General features: G+C 44.9%; 1 long non-coding RNA gene across 2 annotated transcripts in view; it reads left to right on the forward strand.

Annotated features, from left to right (window-relative positions):
* LOC126184743 (uncharacterized) overlaps window positions 1–24,820 on the forward strand; it is a 555,678-nt gene extending 530,858 nt beyond the window's left edge. For both annotated transcript variants that reach the window (XR_007536869.1, XR_007536870.1), the window contains exon 5: window positions 24,756–24,820. This is a non-coding gene — a long non-coding RNA (uncharacterized LOC126184743). The remainder of the gene's footprint in view (window positions 1–24,755) is intronic.
* Window positions 24,821–27,060: the final 2,240 nt, after the last annotated feature.

The following is a 27,060-nucleotide window of genomic DNA, read 5'->3' on the forward strand; positions in this document are numbered from 1 at the left end:
TCAGATGACGTTTCCACAGCTTCAGAAATTTCTCTCACATTCAGTTGGCGATCTTCATGACCCTTTTATGTACTTTTGCAATAATTTGTGGGCTCGTGACACATATTGGCCGACAATTACGCGGATCATTATCTAAACTGTCCCGACCAAGTTTGAATACGTGTATTCATTTAGAAATAGGTGAATATAAAACTGCAGAGTCCCCAGTATGTTGTAAACGTAGGCATGGATTTCCTTTACTTTCATACCTCTCTTTACGAAGTACATAATCACTGCCGAAATCTCGATTTTTTTCTGTCTTCACAAATTACTATATGGAACAACAACAGAGAGACGTCCGCGCCACAGATCTCTGCTCAGCTCACAGACGCCTCTCGTCTTTACTAGTAAAGGATGCTCTGTTATTACGCGTGAACCTAGTTGCGCTAAGGCTGACAACTGGTGTTTATTCCGTGCACTTTTCAAACTACCCTCTTAGTTTTCGTCTGCACCTTCAACGATATTGTTTGACATAACGTGCAAACTGATATACATGAATCTTTTATGCCGAATACCAGTCTACTTTTTTTCCGGACCAAGAAAATCGGAAAGAACCTTGCTGTACATAAGGAATATCAAAAAGTGAAATGAAATGAAAAAGATATTATGACTGAAAACAGGTTATGACTGACATTACAGTCGCCGGAGATCCAGGACTAACTTGCTCGGAGGAGTGTAAAAGCTCCTCACTCTCGAGGTTCCCTTCCCCTTCAATAAACCCTCAAGTCTTCGGTTTTCCATTACACCCCAAGTCACGTCTCCCGCGTTCTATGTAGCAGGCTGTAGCCAGCAGTAAAGTTCTTCTTAAACGCTCATTTTTCAGCGAGCCATGTGTCACTGTGGTAACACAGGGCATTCGCATTCAGGAAGTCCGCAGTTCACTTTCCCGTCATAAAAGTTTGGATTTTCCATAGTTTCCCTAAATCACTTAAGCCAATGCCGGGATTTTTCTTTTTCTTTTTTTTTTAAAAAAAAAAAGCAGGACAAGGCCAATTTCTTTCTCCATCCTACGACAATCCGTAGCCAATGAAGTCGTCCAAAGAACGTTAAACACTAATAATATTTTTGTTGTGAAATCTTCGCGGGTTATCAGCCGAGTTATGGAGGCAGTGAAATTCGCCAACAAAGACTGCAATCCAAAATATTTTTTTTTTTTGTCCTTTTCACCTCTGGATTACACTTAAGGCACTGCGTTATTCGGCAGGCTTCCACTCTATTATATTAGTGTTGCCGTTTGAAGGATGCCTTTTCTCAGCTTCAGACGTAGTGGATAATACTATAATACTATTGGAATATACAAGCATCGTTTCTTCCCTTCTTCTCTCAGTTTCTGCGACCACATTCTTATAACTTCTTACAACTGCCATCTCCAACGAGCGTGATGTCGCTGGGACGTTAACTCCAGTATGTCTTTTACCTGGATTCTGCGTTTGTAAGCTAGTGCGATATACTTACTGGAGTTAGTCAAATGGTTCAAATGGCTCTGAGCACTATGAGACTTAACATCTATGGTCATCAGTCCCCTAGAACTTAGAACTACTTAAACCTAACTAACCTAAGGACAGCACACAACACCCAGCCATCACGAGGCAGAGAAAATCCCTGACCCCGCCGGGAATCGAACCCGGGAACCCGGGCGTGGGAAGCGAGAACGCTACCGCACGACCACGAGATGCGGGCAGTTAGTCAAAAGCAGTTAGTTACACTACACGAGAAAATGACAAATATCCCAGCACGATATGGCATGAGATGACTTTTTACAACCGGAAGAGGAAATGTTGGTTCTAACCATTTCTGACTTGGTAAATCTTCCCCATTTGTAATCCGCAACCACTGGCGTTTTTCCTAGAGTCGTTTAAGAGTTGTACCGTGCAGTTCTACGTTCGCACTATGTTTCTAGAGATACAAACACTTTGCAACTTCATCCGTATTTTCTTAACAGTGTGTATTTTATGCCAGTTAGTCTACTTTTTGGCAGTAAATTGTTATTTGTCACAATATTGTCTGCGAATGCCGGACAGCCTACCCATATTCCTCTCTCTTTTTTAAAAAAAAGATCTTGTAGGAATTAACTGCTAAGGTCATCAGTCCCTAAGCTTACACACTACTTAACCTAAATTATCCTAAAGACGAACACACACACCCATGCCCGAGGGAGGACTCGAACATCCGCCGTGACCAGCCGCACAGTCCATGACTGCAGCGCCTTAGACCGCTCGGCTAATCCCGCGCGGCCCTCTGTCTTTCATCGAAACCGTATTCCACTGATTCACTCCTTTCATTTCTCTTAGCCATTGCCTGATCACCTTATTGAGAACACAGTTAAAGATCAAAGGGGAGAATCTACCTTTGCGTCTAGCTCTGGATTTGATCTTACAGGACTCTGAACTTCCCTCTGAACTTGACCTTGGATGTGGTGTAGCTTAAGGTCTGATTATTAGTTCATAGGTTTTTCATTGTTTTTTCTACCCACAATCACTTCTGTAAAATTTGGAACAGTGAAGGTGTACCCACTGAATCATAGGATTACTTGGAGCCTGCCGCAGTGGCCGAGCGGTTTTAGGCGCTTCAGTCTGGAACCGCGCGACCGCTACGCTCGCAGGTTCGAATCCTGCCTCGGACATGAATCTGTGTGATGTCCTTAGGTTAGTTAGGTTTAAGTAGTTCTAAGTTCTAGGGGACTGATGACCTCAGATGTTGAGTCCCATAGTGCTCAGAGCCTTTTGAACCATTGATTACTAGGAGTGTATTTATTATAATTGTACTTGCATTTCCTTACTTTTAAGATAGCAAACTCATTGACTATTACGTGTAGCAGCTGTGTCGTATTCTGCCGACAAGACAGCTAAATGTGGCAGTCGTCTTTCATCACCCGTATTCGGCCTTAAGTACCCTTTTATCATCACCAAGCGGCGCGGGGTAGCCGCGTTGTGTAGGGTGCCTTGCCACGGATCGCGAGGCTTCCCCCGTCGGATCGTAGAGTCCTCCCTCGGACATTGGTGCGTGTGTGTGTTGTCCTTAGCGTAAATTGGTTTAAGCTAGATTAAGTAGTGTGTATGCGTAGGGGCCCATGACTTCGGTAGTTTAGTCCCATAGGAACGTACCACAAATTTCTAATCATCACCAATTTCCTGAAACAGCATTTGCAAGATTGTTTCAAAATATCGAAATGGTAAGCCATGTTAATGCTCATCAGCTCCTTCACATGGAGCCTTAAAGCAGCAGCTACTTTGCTAAGTAGCCCCGCTGTATCAATATCTCACCTGTATTTGACTCCAAAATCAACAGCGTATCTTTCAAGGAACGATGCAGAGTTCATACGTGCTAGAATAACAACAAAAACGTAATACATAAGCAAGTCCTACTTCCAGTGGTCTTAACACAGCAGATGCTTGGGGAATTCATGATGGGTCAACTTACGTGAAAATACAATTTGTCTATAGGTACAACGGATAACAACTCCTATAATATTGAAAATCTGCCATAGAAAGATTCTTCTTGAATTCTTTTTTATTTACACAGCAGATTGTACCAAACGAAAGATGGGAGCTGCAAAACTATAAGGGGCAGTCAAACGAAAATCACCATAACTTTTAATAAATCTGTTCCACTGTGAGAAAAGACGTTCAATGCCTTCGTGGAAAAGGGATTACGCTTGCCTACGAAATCGTGATTGTACCTTGGCGTGCGCCATTTCGTCCGAAGCAAATCGACGGCCACGAGGGCTTCAAAAAAATGTGGAAATCGCATATTGAAAGATCGGGACTCTATGAACAATAACTGAGGGCTACCCAGCGAGACTTCTTGGCAACATGTGAGCGGGCATTTTCTTGGCAGGTTGTCTCGACTGCGCCGCAGAAGTTTCGCTGGGAAGCTCTTACGCATCCTCCATACAGTCCCGACCTCTCCCCATGCGATTTCCATGTTTTTGTGGAGCCCTGAAGAAAGACATCCGTTGCCGTCGATTTTCTTCGGAGGAAGAGGTGCATACCTGGGTGCAATCATGGTTCTGTAGGCAACTGTTTACATTTTCCTATGAAGACGTTGACCGTTTTGTCTCACAGTGGGATAAATATATTAACAGTTATGGGTATCACTTTTGAAATAATAACAGTTTACTTTCTGACTGTCACTTATATTATTAGCTGCAGTGGCAAGTGAATGACACATCTTCTCCCACGCTTTTTCTGTTTGATTCCTCCGCCGTCGCGTCGCCCCGGTCCTCAGTCGGCAGAAATCGGAAAACATCGGAAGCCTTCCGCCAAACAGCATATGTTTGTTTTGTTTTGTTTGATCACCGGCTCGACGACGACCTTTGAGATCCAAACCCTGTTGTTGAAGACGAGCTAAGTGTGTAGGCAGCAGCTGTGTGAACCAGGCGCACTCTTCTCACAGAAATCATAATAGAATTGGACGCATTTGCAGTAACAGTCGCTTCTGTACCGTGTTAATCGAAGAAATGACGCCTGGACAGCCGGCCAGAGTGGCCGTGCGGTTCTAGGCGCTACAGTCTGGAACCGCGCGACCGCTACGGTCGCAGGTTCGAATCCTGCCTCGGGCATGGATCTGTGTAATGTCCTTTGGTTAGTTAGGTTTAAGTAGTTCTAAGTTCTGGGGGACTGATGACCTCAGAAGTTAAGTCCCATAGTGCTCAGAGCCATTTGAACCGTTTTTGAATGCCTGGACAACAGTGTGCGTCTACAGTCGCCGGCCGACGGGAAGACCTCTTATTGTAAGCAAAAGATAGGAACACGAGCGTGTACCCTCACGCCCCATTCTTAAAAAGTCTTTTTTTTCCTGTGCGTTTTTGCGCCCTTGGCGGGAGCCTGTCTCTCCACCCCCTCTGTACGGCCTTGGCGTAGCAACTCTCGTTTTGAACACTAGGCGTCGCTCGGTGCGCAGCAGTCGCTCGCACGACGCAGCGAGGCTGTCATGTCGCTGTGGCAGGGGCCTACTGCGAGCTGCGGAGGTGGAGGAGGTGGCCGCGCAGTAACGCCGCTTTTTGCGCAGGTGGGCGCGTCCAGTGTAAATCAATATGGCAGCCGCCCCGGGCGCCCGGCTGCCCCAGCTCCACTCCACTCCACTCATTACGAACAAGCGCGCCGCCACATTCTCCAGGCCAGCGATTTCTAGCCGGGCCGCCGCCGGCGCAGCCCAGCGCGCTGCCGCGTACTTTACATGCCCGCCTTTGTCAGCCGCTTGCAATGATCGTAGCAGTGCCCTGGGCAGCTGGTCACGTCCGAGTCGATGACTCAAGAGATGGGAACTTCTTCCGTTTTCTGTGTTGCGCTAGGAGACGTAGTAGCATAGGCTTAACAGCATTAGAATTGCAGCGCTGGGGTATGTAAAGGCTGCCTCCGGTTTAACCTCTCGGCAGAGTCCAGACTGAAATGCATTTACGAGTACTGTTTTCTCTGCTGTAGACATCTAGTTCTATAGACTTGAATTTCGTAGCTGTCCCATCAGCTGTCAAGTTGTTGCCACACAAAGTAGGTAGCTCTTCCGTATGGTTTCAGAGACCTTTTCAAGTGTCAAACATCTGTGATGTATATATGCAGACTGAAGCGACGAATGAAAATTTGCGCCAAGGCTGGGATTCGAACCGGGGTCTGCCGCTAAGTAGGCAGATGAGCTAATCACTATGCCGCCCTGGCTCAGTGGCTTTGTGCAACAGCACGGACTACCCTAGCATGTATCCCTCCTCAATGTGGAACCATGCAGTCTCATTTCATTAGAAGGACCTGTGCCAGGGTTTCAGGCAAGATCCCCTGTTTCGTTCGAGTTTGAGGTGCTATTTGAATACAGTTGGAAGCCTCTTCTAGCCGCTAGAGTCTGGAACCGCACGATCGCTACGGTCGCAGCTTCGAATCCTGCCTCGGGCATGGATGTGTGTGATGACCTTAGGTTAGTTAGGTTTAAGTAGTTCTAAGTTCTAGGGGACTGATGACCTCAGAAGTTAAGTCCCATAGTGCTCAGAGCCATTTTTTGTTTTTGAGAGACTCTGCAATGCGTTCGAGTTTAGGGGGGAAAACGAAGTGGGCTGAGGCGTGAATAGGAATTTGGAGTGAGGAAGGACGTGTGCGAGGGTAGTCCTTGAAGGAGTTCTGCATACCAGTACATTTCTTGAAGGTATTTTGTATGGGGCATAAATACTGCATCCTACATCTATTTGAAGCTGTTTACTGTGTTGAAGTCGATGTCTTCCTGTACAGTTCCCCCCCCCCCCCCCCCCCCCACACACACACACACATATTATCTTCCATATCCTACCAATCCATCCCGTCCTGTTAGCCAAGTTTGAATCATAAAGCTCTTTTGTATTCTTCCGTAGCTACACATTTCAGAAGCTTCTATACTTACATCTACATCGGTACTACGCAAGCCACCGTACGGTGTGTGGCGAAGGGTACCCTGTACCACTACTAGTAATGTACATTTCTGTTCCACTCGCAAACAGAACTACGCGAAAACGACTGTCTGTATGCCTTCGTATGAGCCCTAATTTTTCGTATCTTATCTTCGTAGTCCTTACGCGCAATGTATGTTGGTAGCAACAGAATCATTCGGCAGCCAGAGTCAAATGCCGGTTCTAATTTTCTCAATAGTGTTCCTCGAAAAGATTGTCGCCTTCCCTTCAGGGATTCTGGTTGGAGTTCCCGAAGTATCTCTAACACCTGTTGTTCGAACCTACCGGTAACAAATTAGCAGGCTGCGTCTGAGCCGGCCGCTGTGGCCGAGCGGTTCTAGGCGCTTCAGTCTGGAACCGCGCGATCGCTACGGTCGCAGGTTCGAATCCTGCCTCTGGAATGGAAGTGTGTGATGTCCATAAGTTAGTTAGGTTTAAGTAGTTCTAAGTTCTATGGGTCTGATGACCTGAGATGCTAAGTCCCAAAGTGCTCAGAGCCATTTGAACCATTTTGAGCTGCGTCTGAGTTACTTCGATGTCCTCCTTCAATCCACCTTGTACGGATCCCAAACACTCGAGCAGTATTCAAGAATAGGTCGGACCAGCGTCCTCTATGCGGTCTCCTATACAGATGAACGACACTTTCCTAAAATTCTCCCAAGAAACCGAAGTCGAGCATTCTCCTTCCCTGTCACAATCCTCAAATGCTCGTTTCGTTTCATATCGATTTGCGACCTTACGCCCAGATAGTTAAAAGACGCGAATCCGCATTAACTTACATATTCCCACATTTGAGCCTTGCTACCATTTATCTCACCAATTAGAAATTTTGTGTAAGTTATCTTGTACCTTCCTATAGTCACTCAACTTCGACACCTTCCCGTACACCACAGCATCATCAGCAATCAACTGCATATTGTTGCCCACCCTGTCCGCCAGATGGACCTATCACACTTCCATAGAGCAGTCCTGACGAGATCCTTGTCTCTGATGAACACTCGCCGTCGAGGACAACATACTGAGTTCTATTACTTAAGAAGTCTTCGAGCCATTCACGCATCTGTGAACTTGCTCCATATGCTTGCACTTTCGTTAACAGCCTGCAATGGGACACCGGCTCAAGTGTTTTCCGGAAACGTGGAAATATGGAACTCGCCTGTGGCCCTTCATCCTTAGTTCGCCTTATATCATATGAGAAAAGGGAAAGATGAGTTCCGCACGAGCGATGCTTTCTGAAACCATGATGCTCGTGCACGTAAGCTTCTCACAAGGGAACCTCCCCATCGCACCCCCCTCAGATTTAGTTATAAGTTGGCACAGTGGATAGGCCTTGAAAAACTGAACACAGATCAATAGAGAAAACAGGAAGAAGTTGTGTGGAACTATGAAAAAAATAAGCAAAATATACAAACTGAGTAGTCCATGCACACGATGGGCAACATCAAGGATAATGTGTGCTCAGGAGCGCCGTGGTCCCGTGGTTAGCGTGAGAACATGCTGAATGAGAGGTCCTTGGTTCAAGTCTACCCTCGAGTGAAAAGTTTAATTTTTTGTTTTCAGACAATTATCAAAGTTCAGGCACTCACACATAATCAACTTCGCTCTCCAAAATTCCAGGACATGTTCAGATTTGCTTGGACATATGCAGGATTTGACGGTCTACACAAGGAAAAATTTGAAAACGTTAAAAACATATGTTTTGACAGAGCACAGGGAAAACTGTACGACTGTGAAACTGTTGCATTCATTTGTTGCAGTTTATGTGACAAACTCTTATGTTTTCATCACTTTTTTGGGAGTGATTATCACATCCACAAGAAAACCTAAATCGGGTAAGGTTAAAGAATCTTTTTAGCCATTCGCCAAGTGTACAAGTTAGGTGGGTCGACAACATATTCCTGTCATGTGAAGCACATGCCGTCACCAGTGTCGTATAGAATATATCAGACGTGTTTTCCTATGGAGGAATCGGGTGACCTATGACCTTGCGATCAAATGTTTTCGGTTCCCATTGGAGAGGCACGTCCTTTCGTCTACTAATCGCACGGTTTTGCGGTGCGGTCGCAAAACACAGACACTAAACTTATTACAGTGAACAGAGACGTCAATGAACGAAAGGACAGATCATAACTTTGCGAAAATAAAAATTTTCTGTCGAGGGAAGACTTGAACTAAGGACCTCTCGTTCTGCAGGTGCTTACGCTAACCACGGGACCACGGCGCTCCTGAGCACACATTATCCTTGATGTTGCATATGTTTTCTCGATTGATCTGCGTTCAGTTTTTCAAGGCCTATCAACTGTGCCAACTTATAACTAAATCTGAGGGCCGTGCGATGGGGAGATTCCCTTGTCAGTCTCAAGAAAATTTATTGTACTCTAACTGGCAATATGTTCAAGGATTCTGCAGCAGACCGAACTCAGTGACATTGGTCTGTAATTCTGCAGGTCTGTTGTTATACCCTTCTTATATACAGAAGTCACCTGCGCTTTTCTCCAGTCGCTTGGGACTTTGTTCTGGTCGAGAGATTAGCGATAAATGCAACCTAGGTAAGGGTCCAGTGCCGAAGAGTACTCTTTGTAAAACCGATTTGGGATTTCATCCGGACACGGTGACTTATTTGTTTTCAAATCTTTCGGTTTTTTTCTATACGCCACGATGCTTACTACTATGTTGTCCATACGGTAGCCTGTCCGATGGTCAAGTAATGGTATGTTTGTACGATTCTCCTGCAAGAGCGATTTCTTGAACAGAATATTTAAAACTTCGGCTTTCGTTTTGCTACGTTCAACTGCCACATCAGACTGGTGAACAAGGGACTGAATGGAAACTTTATACCTGCTTAGCGCTTGTACGTAGAACCATAATTTTCTCTCGTTCTCTGCCAGATGTTTTTCTGTGGTGCGACGGTGGTAGTTGTTTACCCTTCGCGCATGGATCTTTTCACAGACGCACGAATCTCTGCTAACCTTTGCTTGTCGTCATTTGCGCGTTCTCTTTTGAACCGACATTGCAGCAGCCTCTGCTTCCTCAGCATCTTCCGAATATCGTTACTAAACCATGGTGGGTCTTTTCCGTCGTTTATCCACTTACTAGGTACATAAACAGACCTGTGCCCATAATCCCTCTACAACCATCTTACTGGAATTACGTGATGTCAGTTCACTCTCTAAGTGAGATGCTAACAATTGCTTATGCGCTCTATGTAGCAGAAACACTCTCCTAGCCTGCTTGACTGATTTATTAACTTTCGTAACCATAATTGGTATAATGACATCGTGATCGCTAATCCCCGTTTCTATACTGACATTGTCGATAAGATCCGATCTATTTGTAGCTACAAGCTAATCTTAAATCTGTTCGCTGCTATCATATTTCTCACTTTCAGGAAAGCTTTTCTTGCTAGTGCCAGCCTTTATTTCATATCATCTTGACTTCTGCCATTGTCATTCATTTTGCTGCCAGTATGCTAAAACTCGCCCTCGCCCACTGCTTTCAGTGTCTCATTTCCTAATCCAGTTAACAGGGAAATAATCCCCTCTCCCTCCCCTCCCCCCACCCCCCGCCGCTTGACTTGGCGCGCGCAAATGCCTGACGGCTAACTGCAATGCTAACTAACTCGGAAGTGGTGCAAGGTATTGAATTTTTTTCTTAACTATTATTTCTCAGCCCAGCGTATCCCGCAACACCATTACAAGCTTTTCAGACTGTTTCTCACCACCCTGCTTATACAGGGTGTATCATAACTAATGGCGTAAACGCGCATTCTATTGAAAGTACACGATACTAGAAGAAAAAATAAGTCTTAGTGAACATGGGCTCTAAAACGAATACCTTGAGAGCTATGAACACTTATTCTTCTCCTTCTTCGATACTGTGAAACTAATCTCTTCTACAGCAACCTCTTTGCTTTCCATATTTTAGGGGCTGATAACCCAGCATTTTAGTCCCTCTACTCCCCAACCCACCCAATCAATCCCTATTTTGGGAGGAGGTAGTATGAACCAAAATTAGAAAAAACGTGGTCTACAGTGCATACCTTAAGAACTAGTAGCACACGTTCAATAATAATAAGGCTCTGAGCACTATGGGACTCAACATCTTAGGTCATAAGTCCCCTAGAACTTAGAACTACTTAAACCTAACTAACCTAAGGACATCACACACACCCATGCCCGAGGCAGGATTCGAACCTGCGACCGTAGCAGTCCCGCGGTTCCGGACTGCAGCGCCAGAACCGCTAGACCACCGCGGCCGGCCCACGTTCAATAGAAGAGACGTCTTTCACAGTAGCGAAATACCCATGTCTCTTAAAAGTATGTTTCTTATGGCCCGTGTATCTTTTTTTTTATGGTCGGTGTTTACTAGACATTTTGTTTTGGCCTAAGGAGCTTTCCGAAAAGCCTCTTTTTTTTTCTTTATTGAGTTTCGATTCCCCCTGAGGGGGGCGGGCTGACAGCAGCTTAGTACGCCGCTCTTCAGCCTACAGAATTTGTTTCCAAAAGATGTAGATAATAAATAATAAAAGTTGGCGATAAAATCGGTGACTTAAAGGTAAAATGGCGGAAAATTATGGTACTTAAAACATAAAACAAAGGGTTGATGCTAATAAAATACACAGGAAGCAGAAAAATAATAGACAGACAATTAAAAAAAAGACGGCGACAGTCTGGTTTCTGTTCGCAAGAGATATAAAATTCACACCCAGCGACAGCATGATTTCTGTTCGCAACACTTTGGAAAGACGCACAACTCTGAACACTCACTTAAACACCGCACTAAAAAGGTGGCACAAATACGACATACCAGCCGAGAGCAGGTGGGGCGAAACTGGACAGATGATGGGAAAATAAAGAAAAAGGGGGGAAGGAGAGGAAAAGCGAAGGGGGGGGGGAGGGAAAAGCCTCTAAAGGAAATTTAGTTTCGCCCTTATATTCCCTGGCGTCATTTTGAGAGTAACTGAATTTGTCACATTTTGATAAAAAATACCGATGAGTTGACTAACTTCAACAACAGTCAGATATGTGGCGAATTCCGCGCTTGTTTACTGTTTTCATGACATGGATCTAAAATATAGATTATGCTAATCCATTACGGATATAGTAGAACAACATGACTGTATATCAATTGAATATAAATAAAAACATCTGAGAGTCATAAGTGACCGATCATTGCCAGCTCTAAATTACACTTGCATTTCGACAGCGCTAACTATATGAAGTTACCCCTCTAATGAGGGATGGAAGAGTAAATTTGCGCTGTACTCGACGTAGAACAAAGTAGCATGTTTCGTAGCGATTAATACAGTATCGCTGAGGAGTTATGTCATGTAGATATGGATCACAACGGCTGGTGAATTAGTTATAACCCACTTGCGGTCGCGAGCAACATAAATTTAAATAAGAATCAGATCGCTCCGTAGCATCTTATTTAGGAAGTACGGACAGCAAATCGGGGGAACGTGTATTGTGAAAATGACTGTGATCTTAAGCGGTGTCCTGTTTGTTCCTGCCGAAACTGTAACGAAACCAAACAATTTTTGTTAAAATGTGGAAATTTGATTGATGAAACATGGAAATTTGAATGTTTCGAATGAAAGAAGTTGTGCGAACGAAAGCTCAATTAACTGAAACAAAATTGTACAGTGTCACAACTACAAAATATAGTATCCAGCGCCATTTGATTATTTACGGACATGGAATGTTATGGATTCAAACTGCTGCGGAAGCACGAAATTATATATTTTTTGGCGTTGTGTGAAAAAGTAATATTCTGCGAACTGCTGCTTTAAATAACGTAAAACAAAATCCCAGAAGGAAGTGAATTCGTCCATCCGCTAGTCATTTCGCGTGTAAGTGTGTGCATGTAGAATTGTTGTTTAGTTTGTTATCTCTGTATTACACATAATTTTATGCAGTAAAATAAAAATGAAAGAAGGAAAGAAGTCTTGTCAGGAAAGTGTCGTATACATGTAGCTTCACCGTTGATTATTCGTTTTAATTACCACCCGCTGGCGTTCTTAGACAGACAGTAAGCGTTTGAATGCTGTTGATATTTCTTCACAATGCCACCAGGTTCTTAATTTCGTTACTTCTGTGCTACTCACATTTTAGCGGTAGATCATATGATTGTTTTAGAATAATGTTTTGGCTCGGAGGAAACGCGAAATCAAGTAGCAGAGAGGCCCTGGTAGAATTGAAGCTCTCGGCCCGGCTCACAGTTTTAATCTGTCAGTAAATTTCAGAACTAATTAGCAGAACTGGTTATGTTTGTAGCAAACCTGGCCTCCTGGTATTTGCAGCTCTTTCTTCTGAGAAGGAAACTCCCCATCGCACTCCCCTCAGATTTAGCGGTAAAATAGTCCAAGTGAATAGTCAGTCAAAAACTTAATAAAGATCGAGCATTGAAAGCAGGAAGAAGGTGTATTAAACTGTGAAAAAAGAAGCAAAATACAGTAGAAAGAGTGAACAGTGCAAGACCAGGTTGTATAACATTGAGCGGCTTGCGAGAATCACGGCCTCGAGGCTATGTTGCCACGATGGTGGACTTCAAAGTGGGAGATCCATGTTCAAATTTTCCTCCTGCCCCGCGGCTCCCCCCCCCCCACCCTCCCCCCCTCGCGCGCCCACACACACACACACACACACACACACACACACACACACACACACACACACACATTTTTTTTCCACAAAATTATGAAACTTTCCATCCGGTCATTGAGTTGTCTGTTTTCTTTCTGCAGTCTTGGCAATTTTGATACGATACATTGGTTATAGAATGTTAGTCATGTGTTAAGAATATATTACCATTGCAAGAAAATGTGATGAATATTGAGAACAGACGAGATGCTGCATAGACCTGTCACAGAAATGAAAACAACAAATAAACGGGCGTGAGCTATGTTACAACAAAGGAATTTAAGAGTAAAGACTTCCAAAACGGTATGTAAGATTCATGACATGAGGTACTTGCGTAGAACAAATGGAGGTACTTAAGGCTGGTGGCCCCTACCTCACAGCTCACTGTTGCAAACAGACGTTACACCACTACACACACACACACACACACACACACACACACACACACACACACAACTTTAATTACAGCGAACAGACGTTTCAGTGACTGGACGGACAGTTCATAGTTTTGTGCAAAAAATTTGACTACTGATCTCCCGATCAACAGTTCAACACCGTCACCACATAACCAAGACGCCGTGGTTGTTGCAGTTCGCTCGATTTTGTACATCTTGAGCTTGGACCATTCATTGTTTCTATTTTGCTTCTTTTTTTTCACTTTCATACACCTTCATCCTGTTTTCGTGCTTGATCTATGTTCAGTTTTTGGGGGGCTATTCTCTCGGCCATCTTACCACTGTATCCGAGGGGGCTGCTATTCTGAGTTTGCCTTGTGGGAAGCTCGCTTTGGCTGACAGTTCATTTGTGTATCTGCAGTAGACGCGAAGGGTGTTGGTAAATATCTTCTCGCTTCACTTTCGATGACCAATGTATCCACTACATCTGCGTAGCAGCCGGCCGGAGTGGCCGAGCGGTTAAAGGCGCTACAGTCTGGAACCGCACGACCGCTACAGGTTCGAATCCTGCCTCGGGCATGGATGTGTGTGTTGTCCTTAGGTTAGTTAGGTTTAAGTAGTTCTAAGTTCTAGGGGACTTCTGACCACAGCAGTTGAGTCCCATAGTGCTCAGAGCCATTTGAACCATCTGCATAGCGTTTCGGGCTGCTACGTAACCGGAAGCGAGCGGTCCGCGCTGATGTTCTGTTTTCATTCCAGGCAGGTGTAAGTCCCACTTACGCAAGACTCCTCATTACCACTGAGCATCGTCACGCATTGGTAAGGTGCTATACCTTCTGATTTAAAGTTCCGTGTTCGTCACTTATGTGGATAAAAGTCCCTTTGAAACTCTGCAAGTTTTCCGGCCCATAGTAGCTGCCAAATGCACCATAAACAGTATGTTTTTATTGAACCTGAAATGAGTTGTTTATAAAGCACTGACTCGGAACTTATACATGCAGAATGCCTCTGTACCAGCAGAGGCAAAAACCTATTTTTTTATTTCGACACCGGTCAGGTCTACTGGTGAATAAATAACCTGCTATACAGCTTCTGTCTGTTTTTAAATCGCGACGACGTCCTACAGACTACTCATTTTGTCTTTTATGTTGTAGCCTGTTAGTCCTCACTTCCTAGTAATACTCTCCATCCGAACAGGCCTTGAAAGGCCCAACGGTACCGACAGACCACCGTGTTATTCTCAGCCGATGGATGCTGCTACGGAGGGGCATGTGGTCAGCACACCGTTCTCCCGGCTGTTGTCAGTTTTCGTGACCGGGGCCGCAACTTATCCAATCCAGACAACCAGCTTCTCAATTGGCCTCACAAGGGCTGAGTGCACCCCGCTTGCCAACAGCGATCGGCAGACCAGAATGGTCACCCATCCAGATGGTAGCCAAGCCCGACAGCTCGTAACTTCGGTGATCTGACGGGAATCGGTGTTATCACTGCGGCAAGGCAGTTGGCGCTAGTAACACAGCATTTTTATAGTTAAACTTTCCCTACTTGAGAGGGCCCCAAAGAAAAACTAGTGATCGTAGGACAACGAAACTTTGTCAAAATGTTTGTAAGGACACGCGGAAGAGACATAACGAATAAACCATTGTAACAAACACATTTTATTTTGTACGTGAAAGGGAAACATTTGTTAATTGCGTGCCATGGTTACGTTCCAGGTTACAAACGCTGCTCATTGTGACGAGCATCGGCATTCACGACAGCCTGGAACCGTACTACAGATTGCTCTACAGTTGCTCGAAACATCTCAGGTGGGATGTTGGCTACCCCCCTCGTTATGCTCATCTTCAACTTCCAACGTGTGTTAGTATCCCGTTGATTACCCCTGTCCCCCACAGTCAGATGTCACACGAATTCAAATCTGGTGACCTTGATGGTCACCCAGTTTGGAACAATCGGCCAGTTATTCAGTTTTCGTCAAATGCGTTACGGAGTAACCGAGTGACGTCAAGAATAATGTGAGGTGGAGCCGCATGTACAGTACATCAAAACAACTGAGTCTAAAGCCCCTCTCTCCCGTAAAGCAGGGATCACATGTTGGGGAAGCAAATCACAATGTGTATCGTTGACGATGCTTGTCCTTGGTCTTTGGGGTCAGAGTTCCTCAAAGGAAAACGGACCAATCATGAACTGTGCCGCGAAGCCACACCACATAGTGACGCGTTCACTGTGCAGAGGAACTTGATGAACATTAGCTGTCGATGACGATCCCCAAATGCAACGACTGTGAGTGTCCACTGCCCCAGTGGGCTTAAAGTGTGCGTCATCAACCCACAAAATGTTCCAAGGCCACATGAGCAAAGTCTACTCGAATGTCTGCGTCTCCTGGCAAAAGTTGGTAACTAATGTGGAGTTTGTAAAGATACTATTCACAGTTGTTCGCAGATTTTTTCAAATGGTGGACCATGGAATGTTCTGCTGTCGTGCCACAGCTCGCAAACTGCTTGAAGATCGCACATTGCGTCCAGCATTCTCAGCCATGGCAACATTAACTTCTTCATCAATTTGCGGCGCAATTGACCGTCGATCTCTCCCAGAAACAATTCCCAAATCGCCAGTTAGCTCTAACTACCAAACAATGTTCTTCAATCCCGGTGCGGAAAGAGGACTTGTCCGGATTCTTTTGATGCGTCTATACTCGCGAAGGACAATAGCACTACCGCTGTTGTTTAATAAAACGCTTTTACTAATAAAGTCCTGCTCACGTTTCCCAGACCCATGTTGACCTCCTGCAACTGTAATGCACATTGATGCTCATCTCAATCATATATCGCCGTACTATTACCGAAACTAAGTTTGCGGCTCGTGGTCTTGCGGTAGCATTCTCGCTTCGCGCGCACGGGGTCTCGGGTTCGATTCCAGGCGGGGTCAGGGATCTTCTCTGCCTCGAGATGACTGGGTCTTGTGTGTCTTTCATCATCATTTCATCCTCATTCACTCGCAAGTCGCCGTAGTGGCGTTAAAGAACTTGTGGAGCGGCGGCCGAACCGCCCCGCGAGGGGTCTCCCGGCCACCAATGTCATACGCTCATTATTATTACCGAAACCAAAACTACTAAGAACGCAAATCCTGCTGCGCACAGTCTATCCTATAAAGCGAGATGCCCAGACGGTAATTTCTTTTCGTCTACAGTGGATCAAGCAGCGAAAGTTTAATTATAGTTGTCCTGTATATGAAAGAGTTGGAGGCAACCGCTGTGCGCAGTAGAACTCAGTAACTTCAAAACCATCAATACTTACTTTAATTCAGTTGCTGGTCAAATGGACGCAGTGAGGCTGATAAACTGGCATGAATGCGAAAGTTCTGTTGTGGAAGGTATTTTGTTTTCGTCTTATATGTTCAGCCATTAGAAGCTGAGGACATTTGAATACATCTGCAGCATCATTATTGCGCCTGATGTTGTTCATTGCTGTTTGCAAAAACTGTTATCTACCGATTACACGAAACAGTTGACAAAAGTCGTTATGAAACCCTGTTGGTGACTAAATTGTGTCAGTCTACCATCATAGTGTTATGTGTATTGCAAATTTCCTTTTATGGAACCTGTAGGTGAAGTTTGTAAGAGAGTTTATGGAAAAGCGGGAGGGAGGTTTCTTGCCGTCAGGCATCGTTCTCAGACCAAAGCCCGCGGCAGCAGGAGTATCGGAACGCTCACAAGCAAGTACCGAAGTATTTGATTTCCTTTGTAAGTCATGTAAAAAAACTTCGCCGAATTTCGTTTATTTTGTGATGTATTTTTATATTATTATAAAACAGAAATTACCATCGGAAATAATAGACGAGGCACTGAGTTTTTCTCAAATCGGCTTCTGTAGTTTAAGCAGAATATGAACACAAGTAATCAATTAACTTTGTGATAGTAACAACCACTACGATCCGAATCCTGTCGCGTATGTTAGGTCGCAATGTCGATCAAATGATCATTTTTATGTCGGGCAGCATATGTTCACAGAGGGATTAATTAATGAGGCACGTAACATTGAACTGAAGAAGAATCAGTGAAACTGATTACGTATTCATTCTCAAACTGTCTTCTTAGACACTGGAGAAAAGGCGTCCGAATTACCTTGTGGTAGCGATTGTGACAGTCATTCGAATACATGAGTTTCGTGTTGAATTTACGCAAAAGCTACGAATAAGAGCACAATAAATTCCTTTCTGATATCATCTGGGACAGGGTACACGATGTTCTACACAGGTCTTCATAAAAATTCTACCGGAGTTATGTCGCGTGATTGTGCAACAGGTCCTGCTCTACTATTCCGTACAACCAGGCCGAACTGCGGAAGTGTTCCATGTTCCTTCCCATCGCAGGGGTACATTTTCAATGAGCTGCTGAAGCGTATGCTGTGAATTTCATTGACTTAAGTCGCCTGGTGACGCGGTAACAGATTCCAGCACATCGTCGTAACACTTACGGCCCGCATGTTTAAGGCAACATTTGCTGATGAACTTAAACCATAAATGCATCAGGCCTATCATGATGTCTGGTGTGAATACCTCTCCCCTTGAAATAAAGCTTTTGGCTGAAATGGGCGCATAAACGCAATTACCCTGCTGGCTGCATTGTCAATAAATTATGTTTACGGACGATACGCAAATTACCACGACAGATACGGCGTGTTTCAGAGCTGCTTTTTGGATCGTTGTATTTGACGAATGTCATGTGGTACAACAAGGCAAAGAAGTTTAGTACTTGAAGAATAGCCTTTTTTATTAATTGTAAACTATCACTAACATCCACCCCTTCTTCCCGCCTGATGACGCTTTCAGCTTTACCTTGCTTGAGTTTCGTCCGAAGGCGGTACATGTAAAACAATTGTTATTACTGTAACGTTATATGCGTTTGTAGTACTCGTTGAGCGTTGAGCGTTGCTTCACTGCCATTATTTAGTATAATTTTTTCTTTGCTGCATACATCTCCAGAGGATCAGTGTATTCGGACAGTTATAATAATAATAATGATGATCGTATTTAGGTGTGCTGATGAACTAACTACAATACAGTCGGGGCGTGAAACTAAATTGAAAGAGTATTTCAGATATGTAGCTATCGTTGTCAGGAACTGAAACTGAATAAAGGAAAAACAGGTCTGTGTCGAATAAAAACCAGTTATAGATTTACGTTAATTATCTCCTGTAAACAGTAAGATAACATAAGCATTTGTGGTGCTGACTGGAAGTGCAAGAAATGAATGCAGGCAACACATTCGACCGTTCATGGCATTCTGTCTGGAAGGCATTGCAGGTCTGTAAGACAGTTGTATGTTATCGTGACATGTGATAAGGCAGTCTGTCAACTTACTCTGCAGTAATGAACGAAACTAGTCCCTTAGATCTGTCCCTTAGACTTTGCAACCGGAGCAGTTGCATGGGGGCTTAATTATAATAAAATGCAAATATTTTTAGTTGCTGTTAGTCCGATTACGCAAGTCTCGTAAACGGCTGGCCCTGACTAGTTTTAGTACGCAATCTGACTGCTTTGAATAACAACAAAGAATGTAAGAAAATTTCAGTTAATACAATTAATTAATTAAGTCCCCAGCAACTATAAAATCTACGAAGCCAACAAAGCACAAGTGTAGTTGTTCTGTGTGTGGTAGTGTGACTCAACGCACATCTGGCACGGTTCTTCTTCAACAAGACAAGAAATTTTAAATACCATTTATACTGACGTGATAAAAGAAAATTAGAAATACTATAATTGTGCAAGAAAACCAAAATTACACTCTAATACAAGAACACACGCCAGATGCTTTGTTGACTGAACCTGTAATGACACATTATTCAGGTCACTGAAAGAATAAAGGAATAAAAGAAAATACCTCCATATATTGACGAAATGCACTCTGACCATTACAATATCTCCATTAGAACAACATCTGCTATCTCTCACATCAAACCACTGCATAAAACATGGAACAACACTCTCCACTACCACATCTCACTCTGACTTCACGACATGCAGTGTCCACCACAACTTCTCGGTAAGAACTGCTTGCCGCTACGTCTCAATAATCACTGCCAGTGGAGGCGGCGGAACAATACTCTCTCTGGCGCGATTTTTGGCGCTGTGGCTCAGTGTAGCCACCTTTCATATGCCCTTCCTCCACGGGCTAGAATTTGATGCCGCTACGTCTCAATAATCACTGCCAGTGGAGGCGGCGGAACAATACTCTCTCTGGCGCGATTTTTGGCGCTGTGGCTCAGTGTAGCCACCTTTCACAGTGCCGAATATATTTATTGTTTTTCTCCTTGAGTATTAAGTCTTGCCAGTGCTTGCTACTGGGTATGATAGCCAAGGAAATTGTAATTGGTTCAGATGTTCTCAGATTGTATTCCTAGAGTGGTGTAACTCTGACGATTATTAGTTGGTGGCAAAATACTGTCATAAGATACAAGTGTAGCTCAGTGAAAGATGCACTGACAATCAACAGCCCAGCTTGAAAGAGCTGCGCTAATCATCAAGTAAATTCTTGCGTTGGACAGTTCGCGCATATTCAATGAGGACGCAAACACGGTGTTTGAGAACTCTATTACAGCATTTGATTCAAAATCATATTAAAATACAATCTGAAAATAATGTGTCGCCGCTTACTGTCACCCATTTATTGAGGACGACGAGATAAGAGCACGACAAGACAAGCCTGAGAACGGAGCGCGTATTGACTCATTTGCAGAGAGATATCCAATAACAAAGTGGTCGTAAATAGCTCAGATAGCATCGTGCTGCTCTGGCGGAGTTGTACTCCTTGCGTGTACCACACATCCGCCCCCAGCTCTCTCTCTCTCTCTCTCTCTCTCTCTCTCTCTCTCTGTCTCTCTTTAAAACACACACACACACACACACACACACACCACACCACACCACACCGCACCACACCACAGCACTTCACTTACTACGTAAGGCAGAACGAGCCCCTCCTCATACGTAGTAATGTTCACTCTATCATACCCGAAGAATCTATTTCACTTCTGCATACAAGTAGTGTTTCTTTTTACAAGTTTTCTTGTTTCTTGGAGCAGTTTTAGCTTTATTTGAACACAAGTGTTTCTGTGAGCGATTTTTGTAATACTTTTCAACAGAGAGTCAGCGACAGATTATCATGAGGTATCGTTTTCATTTCTCATACACTAGCAATCGACTAGTGCCAGTGCACATATTTTCTGATTATAAGGTAGTGGTTGCATTCTTTTAACGATTTTTTTCCAATATTTCAATCGTGAGCCGTTATTTAAGTCATCGCGAGACAATGCATTGTTACACTGATTCTATTCTGCATCGTACCGGTGCCATGCACGATTAAAACGTGGACGGTGCGCAAGCGTTACAAGTTAAAAAGTAAGAAATTTTCAGTGTGTTTTGTAAAAACTCACTAAGAAGTTGCAAAAATTGGGGGAAATATAGTGTGCAGCATGTCAACAGAAACAGGTGTAGCAAGAGCAGTCATTGACGACAATGAAGTGATGCGCTTCTCAGAGAACGTCAGGCAGCCTCTTGTGAGGCAATTAAGCTGTAGCTTTTTGTGAAGCTTGCGCAATGACGCCTAGTCCGTCACATGATACAGGCTTCAGTGCAACGTTTCCGCATCTGCGTTTTCGTCATATCACATCCTTCATGCAGCTAGCGAGTTTCGCAGAAAGTGAACGACTCATAAAAGTATACTGAGTAAAGTTGACCTCACCACGAAGGCTGGATTGAAAACCGCAGATGATAAGTTTATTTTTGCGGAAGAAAATGGAAATCCTGCCGAATCCTGCGGTTGTAAACGCTTGTTTGTAAAAGAGCTTATTCTATTTGAACGTAACCAAGAAGTAGAGTTATCGGTCACACTTCACCCCGCATTTACGAGTAGTTGTATTCAAACAGTTCCTTCAATAAGAGACACTCTACAGAACAAATTTCATTATTTGTGTAATGTGCGCAGGAAACATATAGCTAGATTTTTTTCTATAGAGCAGTAATTCACCGGCCAGGTCATAGCACACAACAAGGTCATTAGTTCAGCAGATAGGATATGAGAACCGCAGAAGACATCTTATGTACAATATCGCATCGCTGTCGTTCCAATGCTTATAGCTGCGATATGTATTTAGATTTCTTCGTTGGAGGTTCCCTCTCAGAAGCCGACTCCTCCAGAAGTATTCAGTTTCGATTTAGCGGAAGTGACTGCTTGTCCTATGCTGTAGCTTTCAGACAGTCCAAGGGGGGGGGGGGGGGGAAGCTGAAACTTCTGCAGTCGTAGTTTTATGAGTTGGCAGTGGCAGTGCAGAGCGTAAAACAGTCGTACTTCGCTTTAATATCTTCTTTCTCGAAGCCTTTATTAAGCTTCCGTACGATCGTTAAATATAACTGCCCTAACTATTTCTATGTGTTGTTATAAAAAGCACTTGGTGCTGTACACATACGAACAGTTGTATTTAACCTTAAATCGTAATTTACATCGAGAACGTGTAGGAACAGAAAGCGGTTTGTTTTCTCCGTCACGCTCCATCTTCTTATTGAAATTTAACCTCAGATAAACAAAAACTTCATTAGATACGAAGTACGAGCACCGTTTCTGCTAAAGACTGCGAACTGATCGACAGCAAGATTTTCAAGGAACCATCCCGTCACTTCGCTCAGCCAAAACATGTCGGGCACGAAGTCTGCGACGTGAGTCTGATAAACAAGTTTCGGAGATACCACTCACAGGCACAGATACGCACTAAGGGATATATTGCAGAAACTGTAACACATTAACGAAATTACACAGTGGCAGTTACAAACGTACTGCCGCGCGGGGTAGCCGCGCGGTCTGATGCGTCTTGCCACGGTCCACGCGGCTCCCCCCGTCGGAGGTTCGAGTCCTCCCTCGGGCGTGGGTGTGTGTGTCGTCCTTAGCGTAAGTTAGTTTAAGTTAGATGAAGTAGTAGGTAAGCTTAGGGACCGATGACCTCAGCAGTTTGGTCTCATAGTCCTTACTACAAATTCTCAATTTCCAAAAACGTACTAGATGTTGCAACGTCTGATTGTCTCTCTATCCGAGATGTGCTATTAATTTCATGTGCGATTCACGTCTCAAGCAAATTATTCCAGTCGTTAGTCATCAACATTTACACACACCAAAAAAAGTTTTGCATCACTCTTGAAGACAGACGTTGACTGTGGATATTATATCACAGATACAGTCCCTTTGACTGTTCAGAGATGTCACTAAATCCGCCCAAAGATGTAAACAACCATGCATGAGCAGCGCCTATTGGACGGAGGGGGTCCGACAGCCGATCAGTTCCAGTCATTCCACCAGGAAGGAAGTACAGGCTGTTGTTGTGTTTAGTTCAACCATGCCTAGACGGTCAATACAGGGGTTCGATCGCGTCCGCATTGTTACTTTGTGTCAGGAAGGGCTCTCAACGGGCGAAGGGTCAAGGCGTCTCGGAGTGAACCAAAGCGATGTTGTTCGGACATGTAGGAGCTACAGAGAGACAGGAACTGTCGATGACATGCCTCGCTCTGGTCGCCCAAGGGCTACTACTGCAGTGGATGACCGCTACCTTCGGATTTTGGCTCGGAGGAAGCCTGTCAGCAACGTCACCATGTTGAATAATGCTTTTCGAGTAGCAACAAGAGGTCGTGTAGCGACTCAAACTGTGCGCAATAGGCTGCATGATGCGCAACATTACTCCCGACGTTCATGGCGAGGTCCATCTTTGCAACCACGACACCATGCAGCGCGGTACAGATGGGCCCAACAACAAGCCGAATGGACAGCTCAGGATTGGCATCACGTTCTCTTCACCGATGAGTGTCGCGTATGCCTTCAAATGGCTCTGAGCACTATGGGACTTAACGTCTGAGGTCATCAGTCCCCTATAACTTAGAACTACTTAAACCTGACTAACCTAAGGACATCACACACACCCATGCCCGAGGCAGGATTCGAACCTGCGACCGTAGCGGTCGCGCGATTCCAGACTGTAGCGCCTAGAACCGCTCGGCCACCTCAGCCGGCGCATATGACTTCAATCAGTCAGTCGTCGGAGACGTGTTTGGAGGCAACCCGGTCAGGCTGAACGCCTTAGACACACTGTCGTGCGAGTGCAGCAAGGTGGAGGTTCCCTGCTGTTTTGGGGTGCATTATGAGGGGCCGACGTACGCCGCTGGTGGTCATCAAAGGCACCGTAACGGCTGAACGATAAGTGAATGCCTTCCTCCGACCGATAGTGCAGCCATATTGGCAACAAATTGGCGAGGCATTCGTCTTCATGGATGACAGTTCGCGCCCGATCGTGAACGTCTTGGATTGGATTGGATTGGATTGTTTGGGGGAGGAGACCAGACAGCGAGGTCATCGGTCTCATCGGATTAGGGAAGGATGGGGAAGGAAGCCGGGCGTGCCCTTTCAAAGGAACCATTCCGGCATTTGCCTGGAGCGATTTAGGGAAATCACGGAAAACCTAAATCAGGATGGCCGGACGCGAGATTGAACCGTCGTCCTCCCGAATGCGAGTCCAGTGTGCTAGCCACTGCGCGTGGACATCTTGTGGATGGCTTCCTTCAGGATAATGACGTCGCTCGACTAGAGTGGCCAGCATGTTTTCCATACATGAACCCTATCGAACATGCCAGGGATAAATTGAAAAGGGCTGTTTATGGACGACGTGAGCCACCGACAACTCTGAGGGATCTACGCCGAATCGCCGTTGAGAAGTGGGACAATCTGGACCAAAAGTGCCTTTATGAACTTGTGGACAGTATGCCACGATGAATACAGGCGTGCATCAATGCAAGAGTGCTACTGGGTATTAGCGGTACTGGTTTGTACAGCAGTCTTGGCCACCACCTCTGAAGGTCTCGCTGTATAGTGGTACAACATGCAATGTGTGGTTTTCATGAGCAATAAAAAGGGCGGAAAAGATGTTTATGTTGATCTCTATTCCAATTTTCTGTACAGGTTCCGGAACTCTCTGAACTGAGGTGATGCAAAACTTTTTTTGATGTGTGTACTAATCTCCGACATAATGCTCACTCGACTACACAGAAGACTGTTCTCAGAACACTGACAAGTGCAACGTGTTGAGATCATTGCACAGGCGCCGTTCCTGGTCGAATAAAGGAGAGCAACATGCAGGCGTCTGTATTTATGATGAAGTATCCATTTCCCGCGCGGTTTCCATTTTGTTGTCCAACCGCTGTAGCTCCGTCAGTGTGGTGAGAGCGCGCTTTGTGGTGCAGGTGGCGGAGTGAGCAGCGGGATGGAGAAGGAGAGCGACGTGGAGCGCGGCGCCGACAAGTCCGCGGCGGCGCCGGGGTCCGGCCCCGCTGCCGCCGCCGCCGCCGCTGCCGCCGCCGCCGCCGCGGAAGCGCCCAGCCTGCTCGACGCCGCCAGCCTCTTCGGTAAGTCGCAGCAGCAGCTGAAGCGTAGTACCGAGACAACGCGGCAGCCAAAGCGCTAAACAGTGGACAGTTCGACAACCATTAGCTCGCAAAAGAAGCCCGTCTCCCACGGAATAAGATCCGCTGTAAGCTTAGTTTGCTGCCCGGTGCGACGGCTCGCTTGCAGGCTCTATCGTCTGCTAGTCGGCTGCCCTGCAGGGATCTGTGCTAGCGGCCAGGAGTTGTGTATGGCGTCTCATGTCTCAGCCTACAGGGCGGATTGTAAAGAGACTATTCGGTAAAAAAAAGTCCATTCTCGCATATCTCACAATTTAATTCTTCAGCTTATTATGAATTGCCTATCATTTCGTTGATCGTAATGGTTACTGTGATATTTCGAGATTAGGTGAACTACTGCAAGAAATTCTTGAAGTTGGCAGTGAAGAAAACAAAAGGGTTGCTATGAAATTGCGTTTGGTGCATGGTAGGTTATATGGTGTTGCATATGAAGTGTAGGTAACATATTAAATTATTCTTTAAACTTCGAATGACATCATTGTCTGTCTCCAATCTCGAGGAAATGGATTGTATGTAAAGCGCTTCGTCCCGCACTCACGCGCCAGGGAAAACGCTAGAATTAAACACTCATAACGTTCATCGTCCATGTCTCGCAGCCATACGTCATCAAAGGAAGAATGCATTGATCAAATACTGCTTTCTTCAGATTTACTGGCATTTCTGATCTGAATACTTTTGAATTCTTCCCAAATGCTTGCCAGCCAAGCTTGATGCCTCGATAGATTTCTGGCCTTATGTCTCCCTTCATATTTATAATCTGGCCAAGGTAGACATATTCACTGACCTCTTCTACTAGACTGTCCTTGACTTTCACATCTCCATCTGGGACCCATTTGTTGGACATTACTTTTGTTTTGGAAAGGTTCGTGTTCAAGCCAACCAGCTGACATTCGGATGCAAGATCTGTAACTAAGTTTTGGAGCTCTGCGAAGTCTTTGGCCAGTAAGGCAATATCATCAGCAAATCTCAAGTTGGTAAGCCTTCTTCCATTAATTATAATTCCCTTACCTTCCCAGCTCAGCTTTGACTCATTTACAAAAGGGAAACTTAGGACTGCACAGAGAGCTATGGAGAGATCAATGCTGTGCTATACAAGAAAGGATAGGAAAAGGGCAGACGACATCCGGTCTGTGACGAAGGTTAATGAGATCTTAGAGACAGTAGGTTCCTTGAAATGGCAGTGGGCTGGCCACGTCGCAAGAAGAAAAGACAACAGATGGACGAAGCTAGTACTGGAGTGTAGTCAGAGAGACTACCGGAGGCCTAGAGGAAGACCACCAGACAGATGGGACAAAGACATCAAGGAGATCGCTGGTAACACCTGGCAGAGAACTGCCCAAGACCGTCCCACTTGGAGAAGACTGCTGAAAGCCGACCTGAATCCACGACTCGAAGAGGCCACATTATTTAATGATTGAATTGGCTGATGATGATGATGATGATGATGATGATGAACGTTCATCGTATGCCATAAACAATTTGAGATATCTTAACAAGATTTTGGCAGATGATAGTAGCTTAGAGGAGAGTACACTGAGGTGACAAATCATGAGATAGCGATATGCACATGTACAGATGATGGTAGCTAGTAAACAAGTTATAAAAGGGCAGTGCATTGGTGGAGCTGTCATCTGTACTCAGGTGATTCATGTGAAATGGTTACCGACGGGATTACGGCCGCGGAATTAACAGACTCTGAACGCAGTGAGACGCATACGACATTCCATATCGGAAATTATTAGGGAATTCAATATTCCGAGGTCCACAGTGTCAAGTGTGTGCGGAGAATAGCAAATTTCAGGCATTACCTCGCACATTGGACTCTGCAGTGCCCTATTGCCTTCACTTAACGACCGAAAGCAGCGGTGTTTTCGTAGAGTTTTCAGTGCTAACACACAAACAATTCTGCTTGAAATAACCGCAAAAATCAATATAGAACGTACGACGAACATGTCTGTTAGGACAGTGTGGCGAAATCTGTGGGCTACGGAAGTAGACGAACGATGCTAGTGCCTTTCCTAACAGCACGACATCGCCTGCAGCGCCTCTCCTGGGCTCGTGACCGTATCGGCTAGAGCCTAGACGA

Source organism: Schistocerca cancellata, chromosome 4 (genome assembly GCF_023864275.1).
Source record: "Schistocerca cancellata isolate TAMUIC-IGC-003103 chromosome 4, iqSchCanc2.1, whole genome shotgun sequence".
NCBI lineage: Eukaryota > Metazoa > Arthropoda > Insecta > Orthoptera > Acrididae > Schistocerca > Schistocerca cancellata.